At 37.9% G+C, this 27,230-nt stretch overlaps 1 protein-coding gene across 3 annotated transcripts in view; it reads left to right on the top strand.

The window, feature by feature from the left end:
• The window catches only part of LOC149616110 (S-adenosylmethionine sensor upstream of mTORC1-like), a 105,145-nt gene that overhangs the window by 24,241 nt on the left and 53,674 nt on the right, over window positions 1–27,230 (top strand). The gene's annotated exons all lie outside the window — the stretch shown is intronic.

Below are 27,230 nucleotides of genomic sequence, written 5' to 3' on the forward strand. Positions count from 1 at the left end.
TTGGTCCAAAAAAACCCTCACAGAAATTAACGTTGGAGATTCCTATCAGCTTTATGTGTTGCTGCCTGAGCGTGAGGATTGAATGTTGCATATCAAGATTCTAATGTCTTTCTTACTGTTGACTTCTCAATTAAAGATCAGATATAAGAGAAATAATGGGAGACATTCATTGCTGCATGTGGCCTACCAACAATAATCCTACATTTAACTTTGAAGGAAGGAGAGTTTGATTCTAGGGTAGCATATTTGGTGTTAACAGTGGCGTCGCTAGGCCTTTTTTTGGGGGCCATAGCCCCCCCAAATTCCAAACTTAGCCCCCCCCCCCAAAAAATAATCCGTAAACCCTACCAAAAAATTGCCGTTATCAACCTAAAATTCTGTAGCAATATATAAAAAATTTTCAATATCAAACAGTAAAAGTTTGAAGAAAAAAACAATAGGATACAAGTAAAATGTTTCATGTTCTTTCGAAGGGAGTCCCAATAGTGTGGACTAAAAGCTAACAAAACTAAAAATAAACTTAAAACGAGTGAAAATCCTTCATAATCGGTTCCGTAGTCTTTATCAATAAAAGGTTGTATATCTTCAAAATACGTATAATTTCACTTTAACACAAATTTACGGATAGTTTTAAAGGTCTACACATTTTCCAACGAACCCATTATGCAATTTATAACTTTCAAATAGTTTTCCCAGATTTAGCCCCCCCAAATTTCAAACCCTAGCGACGCTACTGGGTGTTAAAGCCATCTGTATCTGTTTTAAAAACCCAGCATGCTTTTTGCGGTAGGCATCAGTGAGTGTAGCCATCTCTCGGTGGAAATCACCTATAAATATTAGTTCTTGTTGCTATAACCAGATGGCACTCAAAAGGTAATTTATATCCAAAAAAACTGGGAAATAAGAATATTTCTAAACTAGTCCTTGGGACCAGTGAAACAGTGTCCAAAATTAGAAACTGGTCTCCAGAATGGTCCCCCTTAATTTTAATGCACTTCTTGAATTTAAAGATAAGTCCAAGCAATTAATAAACTGGTTTTGAACCAAAGGAAGTGCTCTATTTCCCAGACTGAAGAAAGGGCCTCTATGGATATTTCTACTCGAGCATCAATCTTTCTTCTTTCAAGAGTGAACTAGCTCCTCCGGGAAAAGCTTTCGGCTTTAGTTCATTGCTTATTAGTCTTTGGTTACTTTTAACTCAATCATCTCCTTCATGCCTTTCACTCAATTGCTTGAAGATTTATAAACGTACACAGTTGTTATCAGTCTAAAGATAGCGTCGACAGATGAATGGAGTTCTACTTTCAACGACGTGTTTTTAAGGCCACATCGAGTTAGATAATTATCAATCTAAAGATATCGTGGAAACACTTGTGATTCTCGTACAAAAAGAGGGTGTATAATTTCAGTTCACTCTTGATGCGTTGTTATAGTGAAAATACTGCACTGTATGAAATTTGCTACGCTGTGCGCTTTACACTTGCCAACGTTCTTAGATTGTTATTTGGCCTCGAAAAGGATTTAATGTGTATTTTATTTTATCTCTGCAAAAAGTTAGAGATGGCGTCCAATTTCTGCTTATTGTTTGTATATATTGCGTAATTTAATCAGGAACTGATATATATATATATTTCTTTTTGTGGAATAAAGATGCCTTATCTGTAATAAAAGGAATAAATACAGCTAATTGGAATCATTGTGGCCCAAATATCTCCCATGTTAGTTTCTATGCGTGTTTCGAGGGCCGGGTTTAAGAACTTACTATAGAGTAATGGCAGTACTACGTATGCAAACGTCATACCCTTCTATCTCTTAGCTCAGTGTCATCCCCCTACTGGGCGCGTACAGTATCCCCTCTTACAAGAGCGCGCCCAGATGGAGGGATACACAGTCTACGCCCCTCTCTACCGCCACTAGTCTATCCGTCACTATAGACTATCCACGACATTTCATATTTTAACCAATACTTTTTCTTATAAATAAATAAATAGTTGATTAACATGCACTAATTTGCCAGTAATGGATAGATAATGCCGTTAGCGCTGTCTGTCTGAAATACAATATGTGGTCTGTAACCATCCCTGTTAATGAAGGTACAGAAAGAAGGGCTTTTTATACCTCAGGGTGTAATAGTCTCAAAGTTAAGATGAAAGTAAAAATAAAGAACTTCAAATTTTATTGCCCGCAGTTTTCTTCTCCATTATCTTGAAATTCTAAGTGCTCTCTTTTTAAGGAAATTGATTATATTTTTGGTAAGAATTTTAAAACGGATGATGGAAATTCGAGAAAAAGATGCTTTTATACATGGAACAAGATAGTTGTTACGACCCAAAGCCATGGAGCAAACCAGGAGAGCCGACTCAACGCTAATGCTTTGGCCTATATTGACAACTAGCTGTTACCTGCGGCGTCGCTCGCGTGTAATAAGAACTTCCATCAAAAGGATATAAAGAATGGGTAGATTTTACTGATGACTAATATTTTTGTAGCACCCGTGGAGCGAAGGCACTCGGCGTTGCCCGTCAGCCCGTCGGGATAATTTTCATTATTTTTCATGCGGACATTATTCCATAAAGAAGGTTTTTTTTAGTTTTTGGCTGCCATTTAAAAAGATGGCAACAAATCGAACCCAAAAGACCATTCAGCCCATCTATAGGTTAAAGGAAACCAGTGTACTAAATATTTGTGAAATCGGTTGAACCGCGCGGACTTTGTTGCTTAGAGAAGATTTTTTACATTTCCGGGCGCCATTTTTTAAGATGGCGGTGGATTGAGAAAACCTTTCTCAGTACGCGCCTACTACTTATGAGTAACGTTCCTGCAAATTTTCAGCCTTCTCGGGCAAGCGGTTTGGGCTGGGCGTTGATTATCAGTCAGTCTGTAAGTCAGTCAGGACTTGGATTTATATAGATATAGATTTTTGAATCGCGACCGTTTGACCCTTTTTTTCGTCCCCCGAATATCTAATTATATTCCGTCAGAAAACTAGAGGTCACTGGAAGCACTAGCTTCTCTAACGATTCTGCCATGTCTCTACAGTATGGTAACGAAAACTGCTAGGGTCGACTCTATTGTTTTGCTCCATGCTAAAGCGTTATTCTTCCATTTCCGGTTATAATATCTCAACAGAGCCAAAAGGTAAAGCCTATTAATCAGAGACAACCGGAAGCGAAAGCGGAATGTAAAATCCTTAACATCCGGACAATACTCTCGTACGAAGGCAGTACTGTCTTCATTTCCAGTATTGCTTGGTTTCTCTGATGGGACGGCTACACGGGGTGTTCCCAAAAAAGGCTGGTATGACCGAAGAACAATAGATTCTATGTGCGATGAAATATCGACCTAAGGGCCGAGTTGTGCAAGTTATGACCGTTTACAGATGACCTTTTAAATTTAAGTAAGAAACTGAAAGACAATGTTAATTTAATTAATAGGTCATCCGTGAAATACCACAATCATAACTCTCTTAGGGCAACATATCACAGAACGTTTTCAACCCAAATCGTCCATAGAACTCACCGTAATTCGGTTCTACCACCCTTAAGAACGATTTCAATATTTTCCTCTGATGTTAGCTCAATACTATCAATTAATTTGATAATAAAAAAGTATTGGCTTTCTATATCGTTTTGATGAAAGTTTAGTTTTATCTAATATTAAATTGAATTTCTATGTTGTTTTTTGTATTTTTATCAAGAAAATTATAGATACGATTGCACCCTCGAACGAGGTAGAAAGTAGGCCTTAAGTTAAATTTTAACCCAAGTATTGTACTCTCTTCCCTTTTCTCTTGCTAAAGCCCGGAAAAGCCCTATAAAATCCTATGGCCTCGGCTTTTTTTTTTTAAATAAAACCCGGGGTTGTTTGAACCATGATACATTCTTGCTAGAAACCTTGCATGAAACCTTTCCTCAGGTTAAGGATTGAAAAGGAATTTTAAATTTGATGGAAACGTAAGGATATTAAGTCGCAAAATTTCTTTCGATCAAAGAAAAAATATTTGCAAAAATTTAAAAATAAAATATTTTCTTTTTTTATGAAGCACTTTAAATTTCAACGCCTTCAGCCTTTTTTTCCTGCTTGTAAAAGCACCCTAAAAATGCTCTAATTTAGTGAGAATATTAAACTAGGTATATTTGTGCATTCACTTCATTATAATAGAAATTTTTAACGTCGACGTTTTGTCAAAGTTCCTTGAGGCCAGAAGAGGTACAGGCAAACGTTTGGAAATATATAGACCTAATAACTCTTTGTATCGGAACATACTAGGGGATTGACCCATAGCTGTCTCTGCGCTCTTTCTGAACCCAAATTGCTTACAGCGCAGGCGCCATAATGCGAGATGGAAGGCAATGTTGTAGCCCTGTGTCTTTCCAAGTTACATCGATGAGGCTTATAGTATATAATGTGTGGTATTGTTAAAATGACGCTATTTCTTCGCCCAATGAAACTTTCGCAAACTGATTCCTTTTCATTCAGTACGGATGACAATATTTGGATAGCTGCACTATCAAGGACAGGGTCTTGCTTTAGAGAAACACGGACACACGCTATTTTAAGTAACACGTCTTAGTAAGTGTGCCACATATAATGCTCTAGCTTGTTAATGTTAATGTTGAAAGGAATGACGCTTCGCCACGTGAAGCACCGTGGTTAGACTGCGTAGAGTCCTGTCGCCTCAATGAAACGGAGAATCCTATTGGCCGAGACAGTAGAGAACTGGTGAGGTTCCACAGAATTCATGTCGAAATACTCAAACCTCAGGGCCGAGAGGTACTCTCAGCTGCAGAGGATATGGGAGGAGGTTTACTAGCTTACTATTTATATCTATTCAAGTCAGAGTCCTGACTGTCTGAAAATCAACGTCCAACCAAGGCTGAAATTTAGTAGGGACCTTACTCCTTTGTAACTAGTTACTAGTTGTAACAATAAATGAGAACTTGCAGACTTATTCTTGGTCAAGTTACTTATAAATCGGTAGTCCCAAGGTCTAAGGTTTCAATTATACCTACACTATACTCGTTCTGCGAAGTACTCATTCCATCTCCTAGGAGTTTGTTTAGCCTGTGTCCAATTGTTCGATATTGGCATTTGATACTGATCAACTAATGCATTGGTTTCAGGCTAGGAGGATTAATACCATTTACACCAGGAGGCCTGGCTACTTGGCAAACTAGGCGCAGCATCAAGTAGCTTCGCCTCCTGGTGTAAATGGTGTCAATCATACTAGTCTGAAAACTATATATATAGCATAAGTTTATAAGATATGCTCCGTAAGTATGACGCTACCTATACTTCGTAGTGCTAGAGCTTTACTGAGAGCTAGTTCGAGAACGACAAGCGAGAATCGACTACACTCGGTGGTCAATCTAGTCCTATTTAGTCTGTACTAAGCCTTTGACAGCGTTGCTTGACGAAAATCTATGATGTTCCACCAAACTCTCAGTAGCCAGTAAGAAACTTATGGAACATATCTTGTGATGTAGCAGTTAGAGAGCGTAAATATCGATATTATTCGATGACATAAAATGCATTCATCTTGAACAAAATAGTACCAGAAAAGAAGCAAAAATATCACCAGAATCTAACGCCCCAAATGCTTCAAAGCCGATTTATTTCGCAAGAGAAATATTACCCATTATGTGTGCTGTAACCTTGGAGGGCGCTAATTACGTACAAAGACAAATAGTCTTACAATAGCAGACGACTTTTTTGTTCAAGTCTTCATGCTATATTTCATTAAAATATGAAAATAAGTTCAGTAATCGTATTACGTAAAACACGAAACGTAATACTATCATTTTAATAATTAACCAATGAGGGATGGCGAAATATTAAGATGATTCGGAAGAGACTCATATTTTCTCATTCTCTACGAATGTAATTAATTTCTCTTTACGATAAGTTTAATTAGTTCTAATCCAGCTGTTTACTTTTAGAGCATTCATTTATTAGATATATTGTATCTTAAAGGGAAAGTTATTTTGAGTTGAGAAAATTCTTTTTTGGTATATCCAGGGATAGATTTAATTTTAGAAGTAGGAATGGAGAACGGTTAGTATTTACTTCAGTTCGACTCATAGCCCAGTATAGAGCCCCTCCCTCCAATTAACACGTAACGAAAATTTTAAATTATATTATTGGCTCACTTAAACTACGTTTTGATGGCGTTGCTGACGGGGACGGCGGAAAATACGTCATCCTTTTTTACCTCTGTCGCTATGACCCGCCTTTTCTTTCATACCCCTTCCGTCTCGTGGAAGGGGTCCGGGACTTTGACGCACGCCCACATTACTCTATTATCCATTATCCATTCCTACTTCTAAAATTAAATCTATACCTGGTATATCTAAGTACGTTTTATAAGGTAGAATTTTTAAATTGTTGAAAAATTATTATGATTTGAATACGTACGTTTAATATTTTACGACTGGACCTTCAACATAATTTTGGGCAATAAGTCACCAACAGTCTGGCTGGTAGAGTAAATGTAAGAGCTACTTGCATATTTAGGTAAAAGATTAATTGGAAAACGCAACGTTTCTACTGTAAAACACTAAGCCTAACTTGTTTAGGGTGGCACCAGGAGCAGATGACAAAGGAGTCTCGGACGCTAGCTTCCACAATATAGAGGGCAATGGGACCCGCGTACGTCACAGCTGTAGCGGTATCGTTTGCCATAGAGGCGCTATCAGACATTATAGCAGACGATGCTTTTGGTGGATTATATCTGGCACCAAAGTCTGCTGGGAATTTTTTTTTTGTAATAACGGACTAACGGTGGCTACTGAGGTTCGTCTTACCCGATCGCGACATTAATATACACAATATAATTACTTTATTCAAACAGCTGTAATCGTTGGTATTAAGATAAAAGATAAGACTACATTTTGTGACCAAAAAGGTAGGAATTAATTGACTGCTACAAGAGGTTGGAAACGAAATCACTGTCTCTTACTTTTTGGGTTGTAAAAGATCGTGAGTGATTTCTTTTCCCAACCTCTTGTAGCTATTTCTAGAAGAAATTTAGAAAAATTTGGCACTGAAACACATTTTAGTTTTTTAATAGTGTACATACGTTACTCACTGGGCTTTTCATTATCAATTTTAGTCTAAAAAAAAGATTAAAAAGTCGTTGAAATCCATTTTTTAACTCTAATACTCGTTAAGCCTAGGCTAATTATAAGCAGACGATACGTATTTTTAAAGAGAGGCTCCAGACGCGATTTCCCAGATCTCCTTTCGAGACTTTGCAGCCACGCTATTGGTTGGAAAATAAAGCTCAAATTTCCTACGAGAGGTGGCACTGGCGTAATGATTTTGGTTAATAACCGTGACGTTCGCGGATCCCATTGCCCTCTACATTATGGAAGCTAGCGTCCGAGACTCCTTTGTCATCTGCTCCTGGTGGCACTTATGGCGAGATGTTACAGAAATTACATTTTCGACTCGAAATCGCTCGTAGAACCAGGGAGTAAGGAACGTTAGAGGGAGTTTTGATCTAATGCTAAAAAAACCGTCATACAGTGGCAAATGGTAAAGAAAGTGGGGGGTAGGAATTTTTATCTCCGTTCCTCAATTTTTGCTAACGCGCAGGCGCGAGTGACGTCGTTTACTACCGCCAGCAGAGAGAATTTAAAAATTCTCTCTGCAGCCAGCGCCAGCTTCCGCTTCCATCGACTGCTGCCCCACTCACTCTGTTCGACTCGCCGTCGAGATAACCGGGAAGCCCGGAAGGCGAATTTGCGGTATCGTTCGGTAGGCGTTATAAAATATTCAACGTTTTAAAGCTCAAGTTTCGAAATTTTTTGAGACATTTACCAAGTCTTCAACTAAATATTATAACATTTTCTTTAAATTTCAACATAAATATAGCTCTGAGAATAAAATTAGACACGAAAACTACACTAAGCCTTGGTTAGATATCATCGGCTGAGGCCGAGCGGCGCATCTCGAGCCGCCGGCGGCCGGGCTTGCCGTAACGGCGAGAACAGAAAAATACCTCGTTAAAAAACAGATGCACGACGGTTTTTAAATTTGACGCATGCACGCGGACACCGCGTTGAGTCCCCGAGTCAGCGCCAGAGAGAGAGACGATTTTAGCCACGAATCTAACGAACGCGCCTATTCACTTTAATACTCCCTCTAACGTTCCTTACTCCCTGGTAGAACCCAGTGTAAACCATTCTACCACCCGTTTGGTAACAACCTATTATATACCTGTATATACAAACGAATGAGAATTCTATTATCACGTGCTAAGCCTTTGTAATATTCTCAGCACCTCTGTATTTTGGCACGCACCGAGTACCGAACTCGGGTGTATAATCCATAACTTTCCAAAATTCCAACAAAATGTTACTTTTTATAGACTTAAGTCACGTAAAATTTTAAGTAGGGATGAACAAAACGAAACTCATTTTACCTTCGAAGTATACTAATATATTTTAAGTACATTTGTATCGTTGGGAGATACTAAAATTTGCCATCGTAAGGGACAAAATTCTGAAGCGAGTTTGATATAATCACCCTACTTTTAACCAGAGATAGATTTAATTTTAGAAGTAGGAATGGAGAACGGTTAGTATTTACTTCAGTCCGACTCATAGCCAAGTATAGAGCAACTCCCTCCAACACCTAACGAAAATTTTAAATTATCTTATTGGCTCACTTAAACTACGTTTTGATGACGTTGCTGACGGGGACGGTGAAAAATACGTATTTCCCTTTTACCTCTTTCGCTATGATCCGCCTCTTCTTTCATACCCTTCCACGGGTCCAGGACTTTGACGTGCGCCCAGATTACTCTGTTCTCCATTCCTGCTTCTAAAATTAAATCTATCTCCGGTTTATCAGATACATTAGCTTTCGCTTCATGACTAACGTTTTGATAATTCAAGATTATCAGTTCTCGTGTCCGCGGCGCTTATTATGATTGAGTGCTCAAATTATTTATTAAATATTTCACGAGTAAGGTGACTTTATTAATCGCCTAAAATATTAGAAGGTGATTGGCAAAACTTATACTGCCCATAAAAATACTTCCAAATGAATTTAAGTATCACTTTAACGCGTGTTTGTATGGCGGCGCTATGATGATATAACGTACCGATTGATTCAGTAAGTACACACTTCAGCATACCGTGGAGGAGAGAGGTAAGCAGTGGCAATGATGATCTACGGCAATGAAACTCTTGCAGTGTACCTTTCGCACGCTCCTACCCTTTAATAGGCAATTGTTAAAAGCTGCCGCATAGCGCCATTGTATTTGTATGAGAACTAGCTTAATTTTTAAAAAACAGTGGGCATATTAGACGTTTAAGTACCGTACGACCCTACCGAAACGCTGAGGATGCTGGGAGGACTTCATTGTCGTTACGTAGGTGGGGGTACAGACTGCTTCATCCCTCTCTCCTTCAAAAGCATACTATTTTCGTAGTAAACTACTTTAATGTAATTCACTGTACATCTCATGATGCAAAATAATAAAGTCATTTGATTCAGATATCTCTGGATTATTAAAAAGTATTTGGTTATTTTTCCATACATTGAAATCGAAATAAATTAGATGCTAATTCGATTTGTATATTCATGTTTGTATGTCATAAAGTTAGGTTCTCCATTTCCGAAAGATTCAAGAAACCTAATGGAATTTTCAAATTATGTAGCATTTTAAAGTATTATCTCTAAATCTTTAAAGTGCCAACACTCGTTTGAAAGTTTAAATTGTGTTCCAAATCTCTTTACGAACTAATAAACAATAAATGTAGCTTATTTCGAAAGGTTTATGTACACTATAAAACCACCTAACCATGGACAGCCAACTGAATAGGGACCTAGGTTTGCTTAGAGTAACGCCCACCAGTCACCACTGGCGCTGTGGCGGACTGGCGGCGGGTGTCTCAAGTTTATTACCAAAATAGTAAATTGAGGTCGATTGACGCCTGAGGGCGCGTTCTACGCATTGCCATTTGTTAACGAGGGTTTAACACGGCTTTGCCTGTCCATGGTGGTCTGAGGTACACTGTATATCGTGAGGTTCACTTCAGCTTAGGACATGAGAGACATCTAGTTATCATTCTGGAAAGTAAACATCACGACTCGATCATACCCTTACGATATAATTTAATTGAGCTGACAAACTGACTTGCATCTAGGAAGATCATATTGAATTTAGATATAAATTTAATCTAGACATTCCAGGTTAGCTTTTAAGTCTATTTACATTTAATCAATGTTAGAATTTTGGAAGGTCTCTCAAATTGGGACGACTTTCAGTCAATTTCGAAAATTCAATTTACCGTAGACTCGGTGTAGACTTACAAGTAGTTTTCAAACATTCAAATCATTTCATTACAAATATGTCTGTTTTAAGGTTTAATCTTAATGTTAAGTTTCGCTAGAGAATTGCTATTTAGAGTTTCCGGAAATCAATATATATTGTTTTCTCACGTACTAGTTGCAAAGCAGTACACAGATTTTGAATTCGGTGAGATAATTTCCATTATACCCAACTTACCCAAGATGAAATGTTAAAATGTTCTGAAGTACCAAACCAAACCACCCTTATGGATCAAAGCTGGTGGATTGGTACCTTTGAAGCCCTAGCTAGCATCTTTGGATCCACAGTACTGCAGTCTCCATTTTGAAAAGTCTCTATTCCAAAAACTAAGTGCATTAAAGCTGTACTGAGCTAACCAAATTCTTTACTTGGCGAAAGTGAATATTTTTGATAACACACCAACGGTTGGCCCTCTGGTAGCGGTTTCTAAATTTTCCCACCAAAACGTGAGACGCTCGTGGCGGTAGACGGCCGAACTAGATTCAAGCACCCGCGTCCGTGTTCCGCGGCTATAGGTTGAGGGGCAGGGGAAATATTTTGGAACTCGACCAATAGTTTTCTCTCTAGTGTAGGTGCGATGGAAGAGGCATATAATCCTCAAATTTGTTCACCAGTGCCAGGGTCTACTACCAATGCTAGAGCTCTTTACTTCTAGTCTCATCTTAGTTCTGATTAAAGTTAAATAGAGGTTCTTTTCGGTTAGTAAAGTTTTAAAAATGCGCTTAAAAATCATTGAATTTGAAGCTCTTGGTATTAGCTGAAAAATATGTACATCCTTAGCTAAGTTATTTATTTTCCCATCCTCTATTAATTTGTTTATATTAAATTACTTTACTGAATGTAGGCTTGAAAAGGGAAGCCGTCTACCCCTCCATCAAAAGCTCAGTGATCAGGTTTCTGACGATGATGAAATGAAAACAGAAACATCGTTACTTATTTAAGCTTAAAGTTCGGGGAAAATTCAAGGAAAATAAGGTTAATCCAACAAAATTTTGGGAGGAAATATGCAAATATTTCTAGTGGCAACCTGTCAAAACCGCTTTTAACCTCCTCAAGCTTATATTGAATATTTCTTCTCGAATATGACCACCATATGTCAAGCAAGCTTCGGGCGAGAATAGTATCGTATCGCTTTAATTAACGTCAACTTGACTCCTCTGTTGTATGACTACATTGCGAAGTTTAATCTTAGAGGAGGCAACTGACTGGAGTAGTTTGGTTTAAAAATCCCAGCATGCTTTTCGATATTTTGCTTCAGTCAGTGCAGCCATCTCTCAGCGGAAATATTTTAGTAGCCAAGGCACGTGTAAATTGAAGTTCTATAACCAGGTGGCACCTAAAACGTATGTTCAACCAAAACCCGTGGTGGTACTAAGGGTCAAATTTTGTGTGTTAGGCTAGCGCTTTATGGCCCATTCAGACTTGAGTGAAATCCTACGTTTCAGTCGGTCTCCTAGTGACCCCCTAGTGTCCGAAATAATAAACTGGTCTCCGGACCGGTCCCCCCTTCGTTCACCTATAGATTTGCAATTAATAAACTGCAAATATCGTCTCCTAACGCATAGCTCACTCGATCATGCGTCTGAAAGGCATAATCGAGTGAGCCCGGTCCCCCCTTCGTTCACCTATGGATTTGCAATTAATAAACTGCAAATATCGTCTCCTAACGCATAGCTCACTCGATCATGCGTCTGAAAGGCATAATCGAGTGAGCTATGGTTAAAGAAAGAAAAGGAGCTAACGAGGTGGCGCAATCTCCACACTGCCCGACGAAACTGAAAACTAGTTTTCAAACTGAAACCCGCGAATACTTTAATTAGTCGTTGAGACGTGTCTAATTAAGGGAGCAGAACGACTTCTCCGACATGAACGTAAGATTTTAGTCGGACCTATTCTTTGTAGGCCGTAAGAGTATGATTGCTACTCCAGTATCAAATTTGCTTCTTCCAATTTGAGTCAAACTTCATGCATGAATTTGAAATTTAGCATCACGTATTGCACGCCAGGATCCTCTTTTATCGCTAGACGACACTAGTATCTGACCAGTTAAGCCGATACACTCACACACCCATAGAAGCAAGCGAACATTCCAACCACGTCGCATTCCTCTCTCTCTCTCTCTCTCTCTTTCTCTTCCTGCTCTTGCTCTTCTTCTATCGCATCTCTTGTATGGTGGATGTAACTAAAAAGGTCCGGGATAAAACGTGCCTTGCATCTAAAGGATTTAATCTTTTTCCATTTGCGATGGGAAAAGGGTTGTGCTTTTTCTCTCGGTATTCGAAATGAATGTCTTATGAGGATTTTTTAACGAACATTCTGGGACTTTCTTACGAGGTGTTCGACCTTTGGAACTTCGCCCGCGTTTTTGTAACACGTGTTTCATTCGAAGAATTCGTTGTTAAATTGGAATTGAAATATATCACGTTGCGACATTGTTCGTCTGGAAATTTCTCGGTGTTACACTTCAATCAGATTCTCATTGTCTGGTGCAGTTATCATTTTAAGGTTTCACAGCCTATGGGGGACTTTATCAACTATCTAGGATTTAACTTAGCCTGATGTTTTATAAAATAACCTTGGTAGTAACAGAGAAATACAACAATTGTGTTTGCGAAGATTCGCTGGTGGTTTTGTTTTAATACTGACCATTAACGCTGGCCTGAGGTTTTTAAGAAGCACAAAGAGTTGTTAAGGTGAGACTAAAAACGTTTAATTAAAATAATTCAATTTAATTTAATTTGAAAAACCAATTTTAATATTTCTGTACTTTGGGGAAAGAATGAGGGAGGTTATAAAATATAGTGAAGAAAATATGTGGGCTTTTCTGTTTAGTAATTTAGATCTAGGGATTATATTTTTTTTTCAAAGTTTATACTCGTATATTATATTACAATGCGTAACAAGAAAATGTTATTTTACATTGTTGTATGCTTAATGTTGCGCAAAAATGTTAGTCTCCATTTTTAAGGCCGACCGACGAGTAAGACACGCTTGAATTCGGGTAAAGAAATAAATTTGTGTTCGTGAAAAAGTCTCTTTGAAAGAGAATTTGCTCCCTTTAAATTTAAAGATAAGTAATTTGTATTTGTGTGAATTCGTTCTGAAATTTCACATTACATAGTCACCCAAATTTGTGTGAACTTTCTATGAAGTTATGGAAAATGGCTTAATTTCACGTGTATTTTGTACGAAATTATAGAAAAGGGCTTAATTTTTCATGAATTTTCTACGAAATTAGACAAAACCGCTTAATTTTTCATGAGTCCTCTACGAAATTAGTCAAAACCGCTTAATTTTTCATGAGTCCTCTGTGAAATTAGACAAAACCGCTTAATTTTTCATGAGTTTTCTACGAAATTAGACAAAATCACTTAATTTTTCATGAGTTTTCTACGAAATTAGACAAAATCACTTAATTTTTCATGAGTTTTCTACGAAATTAGACAAAATCACTTAATTTTTCATGAGTTTTCTACGAAATTAGACAAAATCACTTAATTTTTCATGAGTTTTCTACGAAATTAGACAAAATCGCTTAATTTTTCATGAATTTTCTACAAAATTAGACAAATCGCTTAATTTTTCATGAATTTTCTACAAAATTAGACAAAATCGCTTAATTTTTAATGAATTTTCTACGATTCTCACGGATATTTTTCTTCAAATATTTTAAATGTTACTGAGTTGCTTTTAAATTTGGGTAAAAAAAAAGAAATTTTCTAAAATTGCAGCACTTTTTTTGGCGCAAATTCACTATAGCCACTAATTATGAAACTGTTAAACCGCCAGTCACTAATGGACGCGTGAAAGCCTTTTCAAGTCAAAAACGAGGTCTGCATTTTTGTCCAAATTATTTTCCCCTCTAGCCAAATGGTGTAAAATGCCGCTAATTTCCCTTGAATTTTCATCAAGATCCTTTGGAATAATATTATGAATATTTAAATTTAAGTAATAAGGTTTTAAGGCTACTTTGAAGTATCCTATAGGCGTCAAAATTTAAAGTGCTTCAAAAACCAACAAACAATTTTTCTTTTGATCTCAATTTTGCGACTCGATAAGATCAAGAAGTGATATCTAGTTTATTAGGGAGAAGGTATAAATTCGCCACATTTCCAGCTTTATCTCCAGTCCAAACGTAGGTCCGGAGTTAATCCCCGCCTCTAAATTACAACCAGCATCTCATTGGTTCTTAAAAACTCATGTCAGCGCGACGCGAATGACGAAAATTACGTATTTTCCGACTGAGGAGAGGCGAAATAGCCCGGTGGCCTCCTTTTACGTCCCCCTTGTATTTTGAAAGGGGGACTGGGACTATGGCGCGCGAATATTTAGGTATCTTATATCTTCTCCCTAATAAACTAGATATCACTTCTTGATCAGATCCTTATGTTTCCTTCCAATACACCACTTTGACATTACCTAGGGCGCCACAGCGGGCTACTGCGAACTAGTACTTATTAAGATGGGCAGGGAAAAAAACCGCGTGGGGTTGCGCTTTTGCTAGTAGGGGTAACATAGAGCAGTTTCCAGTCTTTCACCTTGAGGCGCTTCGAGCGCGGGGCATCGGGCATGCGCACAACAGAATGTCGAAGTGGTGTATTTAAGGTTTCCGTTGAACCTTTGATGTCTAATTAGCCAAACTTTTGGTCCCTTTATAAACAGTTAAGATTATACGGGATTTACGAGAGGTATTTCTGTGGGCGCTGCCATAACCTGTCGGCGGCCTTTAGTTAGTGGCTGACATTCCCTGTCGTCGAACGCGCTCCGTAGCCTTGGCAGAACAACTCTCCGAAAAGGGGGCGGTAACCTCGTAAGTCCCGTATTTGACTTAACATTGTCAGGAATGAATACAAAGTATATCTTAGGAATGACCATCAATGCTGAAACGCTTCATACGAAGAAACGCAATCCCCTTCGAATTTGTCCATCCCTTTCTCTTTAATGTTTCAGCCAATCAGGAGGTTTATATTTATCACTTTTAATCTACCGAGTCTAATAAAGGCGCGTTTTCAATCAAGATTTTCTTGATCAGAAATTAATCTTTTGCTTCAAAAGTAGTTCAGCCAAAAACCGAAGCAAAAAATCTAAATGTTTTCAAACCAGCTTTAAATCTTTTCAGACTTGATATTTGCTTCTCATTTTCTTTAAGCTTTTGCCACTAAAATTAAAAGAAATTGTGGTACGCCATCTTTAGTCAGCTTTATTTATTTGAAGCTTGTTTGAAAACGATCAGAGTTTCAGCTGTAATTTACGATTTTCTCTGATGGATAAATCATGGACTAAGCAATACTGAAGGACCAATGGCAGCCCATAGAGCCCCATACTAAGCGACTAAACAACCAATGTTAAGCTTACTTCCCCCTTTTCAGTCCCAAAATGGAGGGGGGTTATGAAATATACTGAGTCAAATCCCGGAAAAAGCTAGCGCCATCTAGACAAAATAAGACTTTAGCTACTTCCCTCTTTAGAACGTTGATTCCCCCATATGCCCCCCCACTATCCGGTTTGCTACTATCTGCCGCTAGAAGGCGAATTAACAAGTATTTTTCAACTTTCTCCCTCTGCCATCCGTCCTTCAGTAGTGCTTTGTCCATGGATAAATGACGAAAATGGTAATTTACCACCGAATTATTATTTCTTTCGCCTGCAAAATGGTCTAAAAGCTCCATGTGTTACACTTAAAAATGTTTGCTCTACCTGCGCATGCGTACTTATTTGTTCCAAAAATAGCCACAGTCAAAAGCTTGGAAAACGTTGATTGAAAACGGGCCTTACTTTCCATCATTGATGATAGGATCTGTTGCAAAATGAGCATTTCTAAGTGCTACTATTTATAAATTTCTGTTTCTAATTATTTATCAGTTTCTCGATCAAAATTATACTACGAATTGTAGTAAATGCTTAATGATTTTATCTCCAGTCAAACATGGCCGTAGATTACCCTTTAACGTTGTTTAATTGCCTGGTGAATAATTTAATCAAGAATGAAGAGGAAGATTTGTAAATTTCCGTTGCCCGTTTCCCGAGTGATGCCTGCTACCATTATCATAACCCTATAATGTATAAGTATCGTGGATCTGCCGTATGATGCTTATATTGAAATTGTAAGTGCGAGACAATATGAAAGACCAGGGATAGATTTAATTTTAGAAGCAGGAATGGTGAACGGTTAGTATTTACTTCAGTCCGACTCACAGCCCAGTATAGAGCCCCTCCCTTCAACACGTAATGAAAAGTTTAAATTATCTTATTGGCTCACTTAAACTACGTTTTGATGACGTTGCTGACGGGGACGGCGCAAAATACGTAATTCAGTTTTTACCTCTGTCGCTATGACCCGCCTCTTCTTTCATACCCCCCCCCGTCCCGGGGAAGGGGGTCCGGGACTTTGATGCGCGCCCAGATTACTCTGTTCTCCATTCCTACTTCTAAAATTAAATCTATCCCTGGAAAGACTAAAGGGTGTTTCTAATAAGACTGTTATAAATTAAGCAAGTCGAAAATTTTCTATCACATTTTGCCGTCCGAGTCACCGTTTACGAGTTACGATTTCAGTATTTTAGGGATGACCCCTTAAATTTATTTATGATACTGAAAGACAATGCAAATTTAATTAAAGGGGTCATCCTTGTGATTTCCTGCCTTCCTCGAGTCGAGTAGGGTATGGGTTGGGAGAAAAGATAATCTATATCTATATAAATCAAAGTCCTGACTGACTGACTGACGCCCAGCCCAAACCGCTTGCCCTAGAAAGCTGAAAATTTGCAGGAACGTTACTCATAAGTAGTAGGCGTGTACTAAGAAAGATTTTTCCAATCCGCCGCCATCTTCAAAAATGGCGACCAGAAATGTAAAATAACTTCTCAATGCAACAAGGTCCGCGCGTTTCAACCGATTTCACAAATATTTAGTAAACTGGTTTCCTTTAACCTATAGATGGGCTTAAAGGTCTTTTGAGTTCGATTTGTTGCCATCTTTGAAAATGGCGGCCAAAAACTTAAAAACCCTTCTTTATGGAATAATTTCCGCATGGAAAGTAATAAAAAATGTCCCGACGGGCTGACGGGCAACTCCAAGGGTGCTATAAAAATATTAGTCATCAGTAAAATCTTCCCATTCTTTATACATTTTGATGGAAGTTCTTATTACACGCGAGCGACGCCGCGGGTAACAGCTAGTGGTCCCAAAAGGCGAAAGGAAAAGCCCCTCATTACGAAAATACATCACCCATTTATAAAGGATGCGTGCTCTTAGCAATATTTTTAAACCTAAACTTATATATAATATGAAAGACTTATGCTATTATTATACTAAACTTCAAGATTAATAATAGCAGTCATTAGGCGAAAAATTTGTTGTATCAAATTTTGGTGTTTAAAATAACGAATCACTTTCCGAGTACGTTTTAAAATGATCCTCAAAGTAGTAATTGATTAAATTAATTAAAATTAAGGTATAATTAGTTTAAGAAATTTCATTTTTTAATGGAGTGAATTGCGGTATGCGAATTAAAGTTGGCTTTAATTGATTATATAAGGTCAGAAATGGGTTAATTATCTATTAAAATGTAATATATCGCCTGAATAATTATGACTGAAGGATCATCTATTTGATAAGAATATAATGCGTTGTATAAACATTCCAGCAGCTTTCAAAAGCCCTAGAGGTGAGCGGCATCCTTAACTGATAACCAATAATGCCTAAATTCAGCTTAAAATCTATATTATCTTAAAGTGGAGTCGGAGTTCACGTACTAAAAAGTGTTGTATGTGAACACAGCCGCTTCTCCAGATCGTGGGAATTAATAAACAAGTTGGGTAACCAAAATATACCTCTCCGAGTAGAGAAGCAATTCAGAGGTTTTTCTTAAATTTTTTTCGTCATTAATTTAGCTTAATTATAGTTAAATCTTTTTAAGAAACTTTATTTTAGACATTGCTTAAATTGTTGACGTTTGAATTCAATTTTGGGAAATTCAGGGTACAATAATTCACAATAAATGATAAGAAAAGCCGCAATTGCGTGAACCTTTGGTGGAAGCCCTGCCATTGGAAGGCTAGACGTTTCTCGTAACCCTAGCGTCTCGCCGTGTACATCTTAACCCTAATGATGGGTCGAGTAGAAGCCAAAAATTGCTTTCTGCGAAGGCAGTGACACACACACACAGACACGTCCAGTAAAATACCTCTCCGTGACGTCATCGTCACTCGGAGAGGTAAAAATAAAATTAAATCCGTGTCTGTTGATAGATATGAAACTAAAAGCGGCGTGTCTAGGGTTTCTGCTAGCGTTGACTCTAACCTAGGGAATTTTGAACGAACTACATTTGCCCAAATGGGAGAGTATGCATGGGGTGGATAAGCGACTTTTGAACTTTCTCTAAGTTTGTTATTATTTTGTTGTCTATTTTTACGACATCTGTAACGTTTAAAATCGGATTTCCCAAATATTTTGTATACTTTAGCGTCGTAGGTCAATAACCATTTCTTACAAGAGCTATGCTTAAAGGGAGTATGATATCTCCCCTTTGGAGTCAGCAACCACCATATCTCTAATCATAAGCATATCAAACCACCCGTAAGCGTGAATCGGCGGGAAATTAGCCACAAGCATTGTCTAGGTAAAACTCGGGAGACAAGTCTTCCTGGTGGCACAAAAGGGAAACTTTATTCAAATCGCGCAAGGGATGCTACCGGAAGCTTGGGAATAAATACAAGGATTAATATATATCTTAAACTTACCTATTATAAGCTCTACCTCTATTAATACTTGTAATCATAACAAACATTGTCGTCTGCTAGTGGGGCTAAAACGTGGATTTTGAAGTTCGCGTAATAAAGGCATGCGGCAACCTACACTTTTATCTTTTGTACTTATCCTATTCATAAGAAACCAGTTGTACTGTGTACACTTATCACTAAGAGTTTTTCCCATTTTCTTTAAAAATTCGAGATAATTTGCTGTTCCTAATCTTAAACAAACAACGCAAGTCTTAAAAGCCCGTACTAATTACCGCTGCCATTTATTGCAGAAGCAGACGACTGCTTAGATTTCCGGGTTATAAGGTGGTAGGGAGAATCGGGAAGGAGAGAATTGCTTCGTTTTCCCTCTAGGTGGCGTAGAAGCTCAAATTTCTCTCTGGCGCCCTTGTACAATGGTGATTACCCGTGGTCTTATTGTGAATTCACGCTTACGGGTGGTTTGATATGCTTATGCTCTAATCAATGCCGACTCAATTTATAAATTGAGTCGGTATTGCTCTAATTGATTCTTAAATATGAATTTGTCCACTCGTACCTGTTGTTTTTAAATGGTGAAACTTTAAATAATTCGATAATCGTAAAATAAATACCTTAAAGCAGAAGTATATAATACTTCTCTTCGAGAGAAGTGTACCACAAAGCGGGGTAATTTTAACATGATTCTTCCCAACATACCTTAACATTTATTAAAGCAAGGTTACTAAACTGAACAAACATACATCAGTACTCTATTAGCGCTTAACTATTTGCCACGCCGCATGTGCTTGTTGATTTTGCTCGGAATTCAAAATATCTACGTATGCCCCCCCCCCCCCCATAATGCAACAACAGAATAAAAATTTCTTTCACCAAGATTTACATGAGTACAGAAAAGCTATTTGATGGTTCAAATTTTAAGTCGCGGCAGGGGTAGATTTATTTTTAGAAGTAGGAATGGAGAACAGAGTAACGTGGGCGCGCGTCAAAGTCCCGGACCCCCTTCCACGGGACGGATGGGTGTGAAAGAAGAGGCGGGGCATAGCTACAGACGTAGAAAGGAATAGCGTATTTTTTGCCGTCCCCGCCAGCAACGTCATCAAAACGTAGTTTTAAGTGAGCCAATAAGGTAATTTAAACTTTTCGTTACGGGTTGGAGGGAGGGGCTCTAGACTGGGCTATGAGTCGCACTGAAGTAAATAGTAACCGTTATCCATTCCTACTTTTAAAATTAAATCTATCCCTGGTCGCGGTGAATAAACTTTGGTTAGGTTACTTTGAAAGATATAATTAATTAGCGTGCCTTACAGTTTTTGCTTTTTATAGATTGAAAAAAAAAATGTCAAAATCCATTAATAAATCAAAGATACATATAAACTGAATATAATTAAATTAAAATTTCTAAAGCCATTCAATCAGTCGCTAAGCCTACTTTTGTGAAGCTTTATTGTCGTAGAGCTAATTACAATAAGTGGTCCGCTAATGATTTTAATTGCGAATTGAAACTCAAACTCCTCATTCTCGTTCATTCAACTTTCACCTGAGGAATTCTCAGAAAATCCGGATTAAAATCTCATTTTAGAAATTGAATCCAAAAACCTTTTTTTGGTCCATTTCTTATCGAAAATCACCAACAAAACCTTAGTACTTAGCGAGAGACACCTGACGCTCTTTACTAAATTTAGGACTAAAAGCTAAAAATAACCTTTTCCTTAGAACCGGTCATTTAGTTAATGGAAAACGAACGTAATAGCACGTTGAAGTTTTACGTAAAATATAAAGCTCAGACTCTCGTCATTGTATTCTTTCTTATACCGTATATTTTGACAATATTAAATGTATTGGAAGTTTTGTAGCATATTGAATTACTATCATGAGCCTATCATATTCTTCATAAGTATTAGCAGAAGTGAGATGAGACTAGAAGTGAAGGGCTCTAGCAGTGGTAATAGATCCTGGCACTAGTGAACAAATTTGAGGATTTTATGCCGCTTCCATCGCGCCTACAATAGAGAGAAAAAAATTGGTTAGTTCCAAAAATATTTCCTACCCCCTTTCCCTCAACCTAAAGGCGCCGAACACCGACGCGGGTGCTTGAATCTAGTTCGGTCGTCTACCACCGCGAGCGTCTCACGTTTTGGAGGGAAAATTCTGAAACCGCCACCAGAGAGCCAACCGTTGGTGTGTTATCAAGAATATTCACTTTCGCCGAGTGAAGAATTTGGTTAGCTCAGTACTTCTAGTCTCATCTCACTTCTGGTATTAGTCGAAATATGTTTGTTACATGGACGAACCAATACTGAAGGACCGATGGCAGCCCATAGAGCCCCATACTAAGCGACTAAACAACCAATGTTAAGCTTACTTCCCCCTTTTCTGCCCCAAAATGGAGGGGGTTTATGAAAAATACTGAGTCAAATCCCGGAAAAAGCTAGCGTTAGATGCTTTCTTCTTCAGAACGTTGATTTCCCCCATACGCCCCCCACTATCCGGTTTGCTACTAACTACCGCTAGAAGGCGAATTAACAAGTATTTTTCAACTTTCTCCCTCTGCCATCCGTCCTTCAGTATTGGTTCGTCCATGTTTGTTACAAGCTCGCATTCTTTATAAAAGAAAAGAGGGGGCGTTTCGTTGCGGGAAGTTACTCTTAAGCTATGTTCACACACGAGAATCGGTTCAGAACTGGTTTTTTTTTTCTTTTTTTTTCAACTTGTTTTGAAACCCTCTTCAACACCAATTCAAATTTTGACAATTTTCTCTAAAATCCGTGTTTAAAACTTAATTCCATCACTTAACCTGCAGCCGTGGTTTTTTATCATTTGATTTTAATTAGGGGATTTTGTTGTATTTCCAGATAAAAATAGAGGGATTAATATGGAGACGAATCTAATTATTTGGAGTTCTTCATGGTATGATTAAAAATATGGACGATTCAAAAAACGAGGATTTATTCCTGCTCTCTACTATCAAGCTTGCGACGAATCTCTCAATTTACGTAAGTGCCTCTTTATATGCTATTTTAGGGTAAATTTCCTGATTTTTTTTTTTTTTTTGGAAAGCTTCTTATTTCATAATCTCTGGTCGAAAATGAAGTTCTAGGTTAGGAATTTTTTTGTACTAAAACTCATGGTTATTATCAAAGAAAAAAAAAATTGCGCTGTTTTTACTTTTTCGCTTTTCGCGCTTGAAAAACGTTTACTGCTGGCTGGCTTTCGTGTTGTAACGTTTCTGCATACAGCGCCCCTATATAGGAAAATCGTAACCTTGATTTAAGAGTGGAGGATTTACAGTAGAGGAGTAGACACTTTAGCCTTTACCAATACCAAGAAGTGATATCTAGTTTATTAGAGAGAAGGTATAAATTCACCACATTTCCAGCTTTATCTCCAGTCCAAACGTAGATCCGGAGCTAAGCCCTGCCTCTAAATTACAACCAGCATCTCAATGGTTCTTAAAAACTCACGTCAGCGCGACGCGAATGACGAAAATTACGTATTTTCCGACTGAGGTGAGGCGAAATAGCCCGGCCTGCTTTTACGTCCCCCCTTGTAATTTGAAATGGGGACTGGGACTATGGCGCGCGAATACTTAGGCATCTTATACCTTCTCCCTAATAAACTAGATATCGCTTCTTGCCAATGTATAAGAGAATATCTCGCCAAATTTTTACTATTAATTTTAATTTTTTTTTCTACTGGGTGATTGCCTTCTGTACAAGAAATATCATTATTGGTTGAAAAATGTCGTCCGCTTTATTGTATGCCCTCTACGGAGGCGGAGAGTGATATATAGACAAAGGTAACCACGTGTCTACCGACAAATCGAATGACGTAAGTAGCTCCAAAACATTTAAGGTGAACTGAATCTCACCAAAAACATCTCTGTAAAAATATGCCAAGTTGTTTGGCCGTAAAAAGAAGTGAGATCTAAAATACGGCCAAGTTATTATCTCCAGGTGAACCAACATTTTATTCGACTTAAAACTTCTCAAGAATGTTTTTCTGACTTGGCCATTTGCATATCAAGGATTCGTTTAATTCCAGATATGGATCGAAATTAAAATATTAAATCAAATGGGTTAAATATTCTTGGTAAGCCTTTGTGGTTAAACTTGTAATTTCCGTTATTAACCTTCACGGGTGCAAAGAAGAAGGATGCAAGTTTGGAATGCTAATGGCCAAGTCAGAAAAACATTCTTGAGAAGTTTTAAGTCGAATAAAATGTTGGTTCACCTGGAGATAATAACTTGGCCGTATTTTAGATCTCACTTCTTTTTACGGCCAAACAACTTGGCATATTTTTACAGAGATGTTTTTGGTGAGATTTCACTCCTTTTTGTACGTGCATGTTCTTGTAGATTTATAGAAGTAGGATTATGAAGTGAAATAAACATTTTTTTTTTTAGATTTTTATTTGTTCTTTCCAAGAGTTTTACTTGGCTTTGCCTTTTTCAACTTTTTTGCATTCAACTTTCTTTTTTTCTCAGGCTGTGATAATTGTTAACCGTATTTCTATTCGAAGAACACAATATTGTGGCAAGTAACACTTTTAATCAACAGAATAGATTTAAGAAAAACTAAATGAATCAAAACACGCTTAGAACCATTTCAGACGAAATGAAAAGGAAATGAGTAAAAAATTTAATTACTAAAACATTATGTAAAAAACATAAATTTTGCAATAATACGAAAGAATCATATTAGTAAAAAATATTAATATTAAAAGACGAAAAAATTAAATTATAATGTCCTATTACGAGGGGATATAAATTATAAAACCCCCATTTCAGGGGCTAACAGGGGAAAATTCCCGCTTTTGGGACTTTTCCCTTTGCTTGTATGCTTATTGGTACAAGTATGCCAAATTTCATCATTCTAGCACCACCGGAAATGCCCTAGAGGTTTAGATGATGACTCTAATTTTACACCCCCATTTCAGGGGCTAAAAGGGGGAAACTCCCGCTTTTGGGACTTTTCCCTTTGCTTGTATGCTTAGTGGTACAAGTATGCCAAATTTCATCATTCTAGCACCACCGGAAATGCCCTAGAGGTTTAGATGATGACTCTAATTTTAAACCCCCATTTCAGGGGCTAAAAGGGGGAAACTCCCGCTTTTGGGACTTTTCCCTTTGCTTGTATGCTTAGTGGTACAAGTATGCCAAATTTCATCATTCTAGCACCACCGGAAATGCCCTAGAGGTTTAGATGATGACTCTAATTTTACACCCCCATTTCAGGGGCTAAAAGGGGGAAACTCCCGCTTTTGGGACTTTTCCCTTTGCTTGTATGCTTAGTGGTACAAGTATGCCAAATTTCATCATTCTAGCACCACCGGAAATGCCCTAGAGGTTTAGATGATGACTCTAATTTTAAACCCCCATTTCAGGGGCTAAAAGGGGGAAACTCCCGCTTTTGGGACTTTTCCCTTTGCTTGTATGCTTAGTGGTACAAGTATGCCAAATTTCATCATTCTAGCACCACCGGAAATGCCCTAGAGGTTTTGATGATGTGTCAGTCAGTCAGTCAGTCAGTCAGTCAGTCAGTCTCATAATGTGTCATTTTCACATAGGATTATCACAGAAACCAAATGAGTTAGAAAGCTGGAAGTTGGAGGACTTCCTAGGATTAACACTGTGCCCTTGAGGTGCAAATATGAGTGGTGTACTATTCCCCAGTACCGAGTTAAGAGGGGGTCAAAATGAGGCTGAAATGTTTCGGGTAAAGGATTGCTGGTAGTGCACGACAACTTGGCGGGTGCACTGCCGTGCACCCAGACTGGTAGTGCACGACAACTTGGCGGGTGCACTGCCGTGCACCCAGATACAACAACTGTCTACTCCTCTATTGTATATCCTCTATGGTTTAGGAAAGTTTGATTCTGGATTAGAACAGTTAGGAGCCATCTGTAGCTGTTTAAATTCCTAGAATGCTTTTCAGCGTCAGGTGCATCAGTGAGTGCAGCCATCTGTCGGTGAAAATATTTTGGTTGTGTAAATGGAAGTTCTTGGTGCTATAACCAGGTTACATCTAAAGAGTAATTTAAGTAGAACTAAATACTATTGAATTATGGGTAAATTTTACTTCCATACAAGGGAAGGGCTCCTCGCGTTGAACTTCCTTCGTGATAAGTAACATACTTTCACAAATATTGACGTGTCGTTATTTATTTAATTTCGATTTTCAAATTGAATTCGAATCAAAAGGTGTGATCTGGAAAATTCAGGTACCAACCAAGTGTATATAATCTCTAGGATAAACTATATCTGATATAATATGCAAGGTTTATTTTTTATACCGAGATTCGCTATCGGGTTTTCGGAAATACACTGATTTTAATATCGATAAAGGCAGACCTTTAAAGCTACTACCGTAAAATAAATTGGATTTTCAGTTTGTCAAATCTATAAAATGCTTCGGTCGGTTTAGATAAAAATGAAATGGTATTCCATTAGTTGGTTTCGGCTACTTTATCTTGCTGAAGATTCAAATGGGAAATATCAAGGTAATCGCAAATAACGGTCAAAGGGGTTAAAATGGCACTGCAGTTTGTTATGGAATTTTTTGGCAATTTCCTTGTCGCCATTTTAAAATATGTCAGCATATTTACAGAATAAGTTCATAAGATATGTTCCATAAGTTTGTCACTGGTTTACAAACTGGAGCTTGCCATGAAGTGACTTTAGATTCTCGTAAAGCGACGCCTAGTGAGGCGCTGTCAAAGGCTTAGTACAGACTAAGTAGGAAGATGGACTGCAAAACCGAGTGTAGTCAATTCTCGCGTCGTTCTAGCTCTCAGTCTCTATAGTATAGGTAGCGTCATACTTATGGAACATGTCTTATAAACTTATGATGAGATTAATGCTAGTGATATAATTTGAGATTCCCAGGTGTAGTGGTTTTCTCCCGGCATTGATGAATCAGTCAGACAAAAACCCAATTAATCAAAAATCTTATTTTGATCTAGCCCAGAAAAAATGTGATCAAAAATCTTATTTTGATCTAGCCCAGAAAAAATGTGATCAAAAATCTTATTTTGATCTAGCCCAGAAAAAATGTGATCAAAAATCTTATTTTGATCTAGCCCAGAAAAAATGTGATCAAAATATATTTGATAAAGAACTTTTGATCATGAATTATAATTTACTTCGAAGTTTTATATCGATGTATGCCCTCTCAAAGCTTTTTGATTTAACCTATAAATATGACAGTCCTATAAATCACATACATAAGACTTCTTATATATTGATTTTAAACGTTGACTAACCGTTTAGAGAAGTACAAAAATCCACCTACTTATTGCTGAATAAGAAACTGATATAAATATGTGCGACACTTTATTGCGCCATCTAGGCTAAGCTTACTACACATTTTGAAGCGTTTTGTAACGTATGCCTTTGAAAAAGCGCGCCAAAGCTTGCCATAGCGACATCTGGCGACGCTATTCACGCGTTAAAACACATACCCTACGCAATAGGGCAACTCTTCAAAACACGGTAGTGTTTAGTAAGCTTAAACAAAAGGACTTTTATCGACTAAAGGTTAAAAATAACAAGAGACTTCGATGATCCCAACCATGCATAAATCGAGATTTTGCCTTAAGTCCTGGTGATAAAATTTTCTTCGGTGCTTTTTCTGGCCTTTTCATGAATTTATGGTCATTGCTTCAATCCGGAAGATAGAAGAAAAAACCAAATAATAGTAAAAAAAAAAAAAAAAAAAAAAAAAAAACACAGAAGCTCTTACGGTTTTATAAACCCCGGTCCCGGATATCATCTTTTCTAGAGTGTAGCGTTCTGGCCTAAAGCCACCCCAATTGTTTTCCCGGTCATGAACGTTGGCCTTGAAGACCTACTAGAATTATGGGTTTTGTAGAAGTAGATTAAAGGTGGAATTCATAAACGTCGGACGCAACGCAATTTAGTACAGGGGAAGGCAGGGCGTCGTGCGCAAACGTCCTGCCTTTTGCGCACGACGCCCTGCCTTCCCCTGTACTAAATTGCGTTGCGTCCGACGTTTATGAATTCCACCTTAAAGGAAGTATTTGTATATTTGTATTATCAAGAACCAGGAGCGAAATGAGATCCAGTAGAAATGATGATGGGCCAAGTGCAGCCATGAAAGTCTGCCAGGCTACTTCGTGCATTACCCTA

The sequence above is a fragment of the Phalangium opilio genome, unplaced genomic scaffold (genome assembly GCF_054372755.1).
Source record: "Phalangium opilio isolate 3A_F unplaced genomic scaffold, DU_Popi_V2 ptg000217l_1, whole genome shotgun sequence".
In the NCBI taxonomy this organism is placed as follows: domain Eukaryota; kingdom Metazoa; phylum Arthropoda; class Arachnida; order Opiliones; family Phalangiidae; genus Phalangium; species Phalangium opilio.